Source organism: Pygoscelis adeliae, unplaced genomic scaffold (genome assembly GCF_000699105.1).
Source record: "Pygoscelis adeliae isolate BGI_AS28 unplaced genomic scaffold, ASM69910v1 Scaffold68, whole genome shotgun sequence".
NCBI lineage: Eukaryota > Metazoa > Chordata > Aves > Sphenisciformes > Spheniscidae > Pygoscelis > Pygoscelis adeliae.
This window is the reverse complement of record NW_008825501.1, coordinates 4,806,649-4,814,232: the sequence shown is the minus strand read 5'-3', so window position 1 is coordinate 4,814,232 and position 7,584 is coordinate 4,806,649. Positions and strand designations below refer to the sequence as shown.

Below are 7,584 nucleotides of genomic sequence, written 5' to 3'. Positions count from 1 at the left end.
CAGGAATCAAATCATTAATGCTGGGGAACCTTAGGTGTGTCTTTACTAACAAGCAAACAAAATTCCTGCTTTGATGAACTGCACTGAAAGTGAGTAATGAAATAATGCCGGGAACGATGAGCCCTGGTGATATACTTGGGGAGGAGGAAGAGACCTCTGCTCTTCGCATCCCTTTTGTCTAGTAAATCTGCGTGATGACTTATTTGACTGAGACTGTGTTTCGGTGTTTTGAAATGGTGTTGCTGTGTGTGTACTGGCTGGGGCTTCAGTAATGCAAACTGGAAAGTTGCGAGATTGTTTTGCATCTTACTTCTCCTGGTATTCCTATAAATGCGTTTTTGTTCTGCATTTATAGTTATGTATAGTGCAACATTGATAAGTTGCCTGTTTTCCCCGAAGTTTATATATGAACAGACATGCTGTGAAATACAGTGAAGGTTTTTTTAAGATAATCTTTCTGTTCTTTTTTTAAGGGAGAAATGTTGAAGGGTTTAAGCTATCTCTTCTGGCACTCTAATGGTGGGGACAGTTAGCTCTGTTTAGAGATTCACTTAGTCCTTCTGTTGAATAAAGTGAGATGGTTACCACCTCTTACATTTCCTGAAAAATCTCAACTTCAGACTTCTTAATTGCTCTGCCATGTGAAGTGACCTCACATAAGCGTAGCTTGAACACTGTGCTAAACTTTGCTAAAACGTATACCTAAACTCCACTTATTTTTTTGTAATAAAGCCTGAAAGCATTCAGCTGAAGATGACACGTAAGAGTCTGAAAATAGAGCTTTACACTAGGTTGGTTTATCCAAATGTATGTTTGAGTATTACAACTACCATATTTTATACTAGTATGATATTTATGGGTAGAGAGGTATGGAGCTTTGCTTTCCTGAAATCTTAAAGACCAGCTTGGAAGAAGTATGCTTAGCTCTTCCAGGACTTGTTGTGAATTGACCTTCCAAGCAGTTCAACTTCTGGGATATATCAAAGCTTGTTGAAATACTGACCTACAGCATCTAGCCTCCACCCCTCTTTTTCAGAAGTTGTATGCATTTTTAAAGTGACCCAAATTTCTAATTAAAAGGAAAAAAAAAAAAGAAAAAGTGGAAAGATGCCCTCAGTTTACTTTTCCAAAAACTGTATAAAGTTAAGATTTTAGTAAGCTTCAGACCAGTTAAAAAGAAAAAAAAAGCTCTCCAAAAGCTATTCTTAAAGAAGACACTTTGAATGTTTTCCAGTTGTGTTTAAACCCAAAACATCACAGCTCCAAGAATCTCAAGGTTAACCAAAACATTGTCATATGTTTCTGGAACTTAGGCTTTCAAGTCCTTCACAGCAATTGGATGTTTAACTAAAGCTCTGGAAGAGTTCAGCCAAAGAAATACTTGTTTACAGTGTAAGAATTTTAGATTGGCATCCGTGTACTTCTAACTCTTAAACAACAGTGTGCATTTCAGTCATGTTAAAATCTCTACTGACAAATGAGTTCCAGATAAACATTTATTTACTTTTAGTTGCCTCTGAAGTAAAATTACAGCCTTTTGTGGATTCACATTAGTGTATAAGGTTGATTTTTTTTTTTTTGACTCACCAGGTTTAATCCTTGTTTTTTTCTCACTTAATGTCATTGTGTTCCTTGAGCTCTTTGTTTTATTCCTTTTTTAATTTGATAGGAATTGTGATAATTCAGTTGAACAAAGGTTTTTGTTCTCAAATGTGCTTGCATATTAGATTATACATTAAAGTCTAACTGATCCTCTCTGATATGGAAGACCTTACTCTTGGTGCTTTGTGTTCTGGGACTTTTCTGGGTTTTATTCGTTGTGTATATAACATTTGAGAACTTAGAATGGTTTTAAGGGAAGTTATGTCTCTGGCTTTGGGAATGAGATAATCTATTTAAACATGCTTTTTCCTTCCCTTTCTTCTTCCTCTGGCAAAAAACTCTGCAAAGAGCACAAAATGTTTTTCTTGGATGTATTCTTAACTCTTCAAATGGACTTTCATGAATAAGTGGAAGTAAAAATTCTACTCCTTAAAGTTACTGTTCTCAGCAGTTGCATATATACTCAGTGATGTTTCAATGCAGTGTATTGAGAGCTGTTTCATCCCATTCTATCAGTCTCTTGCATTTGATCCTGCAAAGAAATTCCTGTGAATGTAGTTGTGATCTCACAGTAACTTCCATGATAACAAATCTCAAAAACTCAGACTTCATGGGAAGCTTCTTTTGGGATATCAAAACTAAGGTCATGCTAACACCTTCTGCCTTAGAGTTCTAGAGCACAGCATCAGGGTTGGTAAGTATAATTTTTAAAATTTTAGACATGGGAAAATGGAGGGACCAAAAGGGCAATATCTACTTATATGAGGCTTGTATGCTTTAAAAAAACCACACAAACCCCCTTCAGAACTGCAAGTTTCAGTGTCCTGAAGGAGAGACAGTGAGCAGCCTTTTAGCAGTTTACTTTTTGCTGATTACAGCTTTGGGTGAATGCTGCCCTCTTAACTGTGTATGCGTCTTGAACTTTTTGCTCTTATCGGAGGAGGCATGTAGAATGACAAGTTGCATTTTTCCTTTTACGATTTTTATTTTCATCTTATTCTAGTGAATAAGGTTCTTCTTACTAGTTTTCCAAAGGCCATGTTTTGGGCAGTGTACTCATTGAACTTGAAAAACAGTCTTTGTGTTTAAATTGAGAACACATTTAAAACATCATACTGTTCTGCATTTCAAACTTGCCTACCTTAAACCAACCTCTCATTGGATTCTCAATTTATTTACAGTGTCATCTTGGCTTTTACAGCAAGAGTGCTTAACAATCCCCTGTTGGGCTAGAATTTTTACGTAACATTCTATAAATGACTGATAATTATTATTGTGATTAAAAAGCTGTTACTTAAGTTTGTGATGCAATTTTTAAAACTTGTAGTATTTTATCTTGGTTATCCCTTGCTCATCCTTTGCTTGACTTCTGTGTAGATACAGCTTTTTGGTTTGCTTGGAGATAACTGATGTTTACACGCATCTTCTGCTGAAGTGGTTTTAAAGATTGTCATTGCCAAACCATTTGTTCAGTGAAGTTTTTGTAGGTACAGTATGATCTCTAAAACTGATACGTGTAATATTTTAATGCTGTTGCTAGAGTTGAACACCACAGTTAGCAAAATGTGTATTCCAGACGCAATCTCAGAATTCACATGTGTACCGAGAGTGGCGTGCTGCAATTAATATAAATAAGCTAACTGTTTCAGAAACTTAAGACGTGACGAGTGCGAGTCCCTTTTCCTTTAGAAGTGAGTAGCTTCATCTTGCAGCAGAGTGCTTGGTCTTTTAGACTGATGGTAAAATAGACAGGTGACTAGTATCTTCTTAGGATGTTTCAGAAAACAGGTTTTCTACTTAGGCATTTTAATGTTGCCTCGAACACTATATAAACCTGGCATACCTCTGTGGAATCTGGGGCTGTTAGGTTAGTACAGTGTAGTAATGAATAACACATCAAAATACAAAAATATGTTTAAAAGGGAATGTAAGCTTTAAGAAAATAAGTGAATAAATTTCTGTGAAGAGGAATTTCTTAATGGTCTATCAATAGGAAGGAAGTTTTTAAGAAAAACTTTATATGCTCATTCAGATTTTGCAAACATTAAAAAAAAAAAGATTCTTTGCACTTTTCTTCAATTTTATTATAAGCTAGTCTGGCTTGGAAAGAAGTGGTGGAGGAGAGTGAGAACCTCCTACCAGAGACAGAAAAAGCGTGGCAGCCAAACAACATTTAAGTCAGTCCAGACTTGCAGAAAAAGGTAAAGATCGGGGGCTGGAACAGTGACTGTGGATCTTAGAAGAAGCCTGTGGGTGGTTCCCTCCCACTTACGTTGGAGAGAGAATAAATACTGAATTAAGTGCAATAAAACTTTGGGCAATTTGACTTCATATGTGAGCAGCTTGTCTCTTTGGTGTCTTCTTTAAAAAGGTTAAGAAACTACCTAAGAAGTGGGAGACGAATTTCATTCTGCTTTTTTAATATTAAACGCACAAGAACAGTCTGGATTACTTTATTCCTGCTTTTAGATTTGAATTCTGTGTGGAGGGCTCTTTATTTACCTGCTCCTTTCTAGCGTGTTGTACGTTTGAAGTTGTAAAGATTGTTAATCCTTCATCTCTTTGGATAGTTTGGTATCGTTTTGGTGCAGATCAGATAGACCTGACCTCACGTAAACCTCTAGAATGATGGAACAAGAGCAAGTGAATTTACATGTGACACCAAGTTGAGAAGTTGTGATTGTGAGGAAAAGTGGGAAAGCTTGGGGTAAAACCAAGTTTTCTGACTGAAGCAGGTCAAGATGAGGATTAGTAAGTATCAAAGGAAACTGATAGACCCCACCTTGTTTAAAGCTAGACAAAATGCTTACAACAGCCGTGACCATAGAAGGAGCAATCCAGAGTTGGCAGAGCAATAAAAATGATCCCTTATGGCTTTCAGTTCTTGGTGCTGTTTCCATGGCTGCTTTTTCTCTGAGCACCTGACAAGAAGTTTGAAAAAGGACTCACCTTCTTGCGGTGTTTCACTTTGGAAAGCTAAACTGACCCAAATGGCCATGAGTTTTCATCAAGATTTTATGCACAGTAAAAGCATAAGACTGTGAAGGAAGGAAACCTTTAATACTGCCTTAGAAATTATTGTTTCTTTACCTCCTTCTGGAACTTTATATTCAGAGTCATATATGTCACTGCGAAAAAAATAGGTTTTTATTTTGGTGGATTCTCCTCTTGCCTAAGATGAACCTTGAGAAATATCATCATCTGGGGGAAAAGTATAGAAAGATGTTCTTGAATATCTTGCTTTTTTATTTAAAAGAGTTTTGTTCAGCGAGACTCCTGGTTTCCTTTGGTTTTCTGAAGATGTGAGCGTATCACAAGCAGTGATCTGTACTGGTGGTCTTCCCTCAGTATCTAGTTCAAGGAGTAGGCTCTGTACAGGTACAGGAATGATACCTGAGCTCTTTGATGTTGCTATGAAAACTCTGAAGCTAGAATGAAAAATCTGGTATCACGAGGTTTTTAGCGCATTTTATAGATATAGCTGTACTGATTACTTAGTGCTTTTATATCACTTGTGGCTTGTAATTTAACCATTACTTTTTCTCGTGAGCCTTGTAATGTGATCTGATGGGTGTCGCAAGTCTGAATTAATCCTTGCCTCAAAAAGTTTTTTTTATGGTGGCACTTTATACTTTGTTCCTCGTTGTCAATTCTAGTGTGAATTAACTAGGTGCCCTTTTTTTGATGCAGTTGAGTGTGTTTCCGCCAGTGTGAGAACGTAACAAATGTCTCCGCTCTTGCTCAACTATTTTTAGTCCTGTTGCTTGTATCTGTTTCTATTCAAAGAATTCCTTTGGAAGCCGTTCCAGGAGAGCATGGTTTGGTGACACGGGAGGGAGCCGGAGGGGGCAGGGAGAGTACAAGTGCGGAGCGTGTTTGTGACCTGGCAGCGAGATGTCCGATGTTGAGTGCTGCTTCCTGTGTGCCACCTTGTTTACAAGAACCCCGCTCAAAGCGAATTCCCCCTTCTGGGTATTGTCCTGGCTGCGTGGCTCCCAGCTTGTGTTAGCCGTTTCCTTCTGTCATTTGGAGTACCTGGATTTCAACTTGAGTCTTCTTACTGGGTTTGTTTTTCTGTGTAAACAGCAATTAATCTTAGGGATTGATTAGATAGATATGGGGTGTTACATCAGAGTGAATAGCTGAAATATGCATTTCTACAGTTTAAGAGCCAAAGCTGACAGTTTCCAGTACTTGTCTTTTTCCCTGCTCCTGTTAGAGTTCAGCATTTTTTTGTTCTGGTACCGGTTTAATCTGGATTAGCTTTCCTAATAAGTTTTTTTAAAAGTATTTTTTGTTATTTAACAGCTTTTTTTTTTACTTTTTTTGCAGTTGCATGAATTACTCGTCTTGTGGGTACAGCTAGCTGCTGATTGTAATGGTAATGATTAATCGGAGGCTGACCCACTGAAAGTTGGGTTGTTTGGGTTTTTTTTACCTGTTGTGTCTTAAGGTTGGTACTATTGATGAACCGCAACCCTGAAGTGTCCTTGATGTATGCTTGTAGCTCATATTGTATGTACTGACATAGCCCAAGCTTAAAACTGTTTCGAAAGTGTCCTGCTGACATTTTCACTAGGGGTGTGGGGGATAGTGATTTTGAGACAAGTCAGTCACAGTTAATACAGGGAGGTCATAAGTCCTGTGCAGCTTTAATGGCTTACTTCAGTCTTATGAGATGCTTTGGCTACTTAAATATTTTTTTTTTCCTTGTAGTATTGATAGCTTAACCAGAGTGTGACCTGAGATTATATGTCCTTCCATGTATTCTTTGAAGAGAACATCTATAACTTGTTTCGTTCGTACCCTGCAGCTGTTTCCTCACCTACATGTGTGTGCGCGCCCTGAGCTCACCCGGGCTTCTAGCTGACCCCCAAGTTCATCTTGGATAGACTGGAAAGCTGTGCGAATTATTACAGTCTGCAGAGGCTTTGCCTTGTGATTTTTTTTTTTTTTTTTTTTTTTGGGGGAGGGGAAGGCAGACATCTGAAGAACTTCCAAGTCACCCAGCCCTGTCTTCCTGGACGAGTCTGTGTCTGGATTTCCTCCTTTCCCCCTCGGAGGGACTGCTGTGAGTTTTAATGAGGTGACAGAGGGAGCAAGCCTTCTCAAGGTGCGGCTTTTGATAGGGAAAGGGTGGATGTGTAAGTGTATTATTCCTCTGAAAGTGAAATTCAAAGATGACTGGCAAAAGCATCGAATATTTAGTTGTGTTTACAAAATCATTAAAGATTGCTTTTGGTGGCTAAGTTGCTTTAGGGTAGTTTGAGTCTCTAGTTTAATGCCCAAAACTGAATGTAGACAGATACTTCTGTGGCTGGAGGAAAGGGCTGTATTCTAGATTACCATAAGCTGTGTTAGTCAGGGTGTCCTAATGTTGGTTGATTATGGCCTCCTCTTGTTTGGATAGAAGCAGCTCCAAATTTTTATAAGTGTATTCTTCACTGCAAGTTACTGAATGCTAACAGGTATCCAAGAAGCTGGGCATTAAGGAGTGTTCCTCAGTAAAGGTGATACAGTCTCTATTTTCCCACTGGTGATAAAAAGAATGTATACGCCATTAGACAGTGATATATTCAAGGTCACTCTGCTGGCAGAGTCCCTTCCTGGGAGTTTTTTATTTTTAAAAATGCCTACAAGGCCTTTTTAATGTTTTTTTTGTTGTTGTTTCATGCAGAGGGCCTGACCATGATCAAGTCTCTCTATACTGGATCCCAGGAAAACAAAATGTGAAACCTTGCATTTTACCTGTCTTATAATGGTGCATGGCTGCTGAAATGCAAGTTCCCTCTTTCCTTGTGAACTTGATCCCTATCCCTTGTGTCAGATTCAGCAGTTGTATAGCCACATAGTTTTCCACTGGGTAAGCTTATTCAACTGACTCACTGTTTTGTTTTAGAGGGTTTGCTTTGCTCTTGGGTCAGTTCACTGAACCGACTCCCTCTGCAGCTGCACGATTGTTAGTCTGAGTGAAGGGAAGTA

At 38.4% G+C, this 7,584-nt stretch overlaps 1 protein-coding gene across 4 annotated transcripts in view; it reads left to right on the top strand.

The window, feature by feature from the left end:
* UBAP2 (ubiquitin associated protein 2) overlaps window positions 1-7,584 on the top strand; it is a 95,531-nt gene that overhangs the window by 4,462 nt on the left and 83,485 nt on the right. For 3 of the 4 annotated variants that reach the window (XM_009331543.1, XM_009331545.1, XM_009331542.1), the window contains exon 1: window positions 5,572-5,666. The exons of the other annotated variant lie outside the window; for it this stretch is intronic. The gene's annotated coding sequence lies outside the window, so the exon portion shown is untranslated. Of the gene's footprint in view, window positions 1-5,571; window positions 5,667-7,584 lie in introns of those variants that run through there. 4 annotated transcript variants of the gene reach the window in all.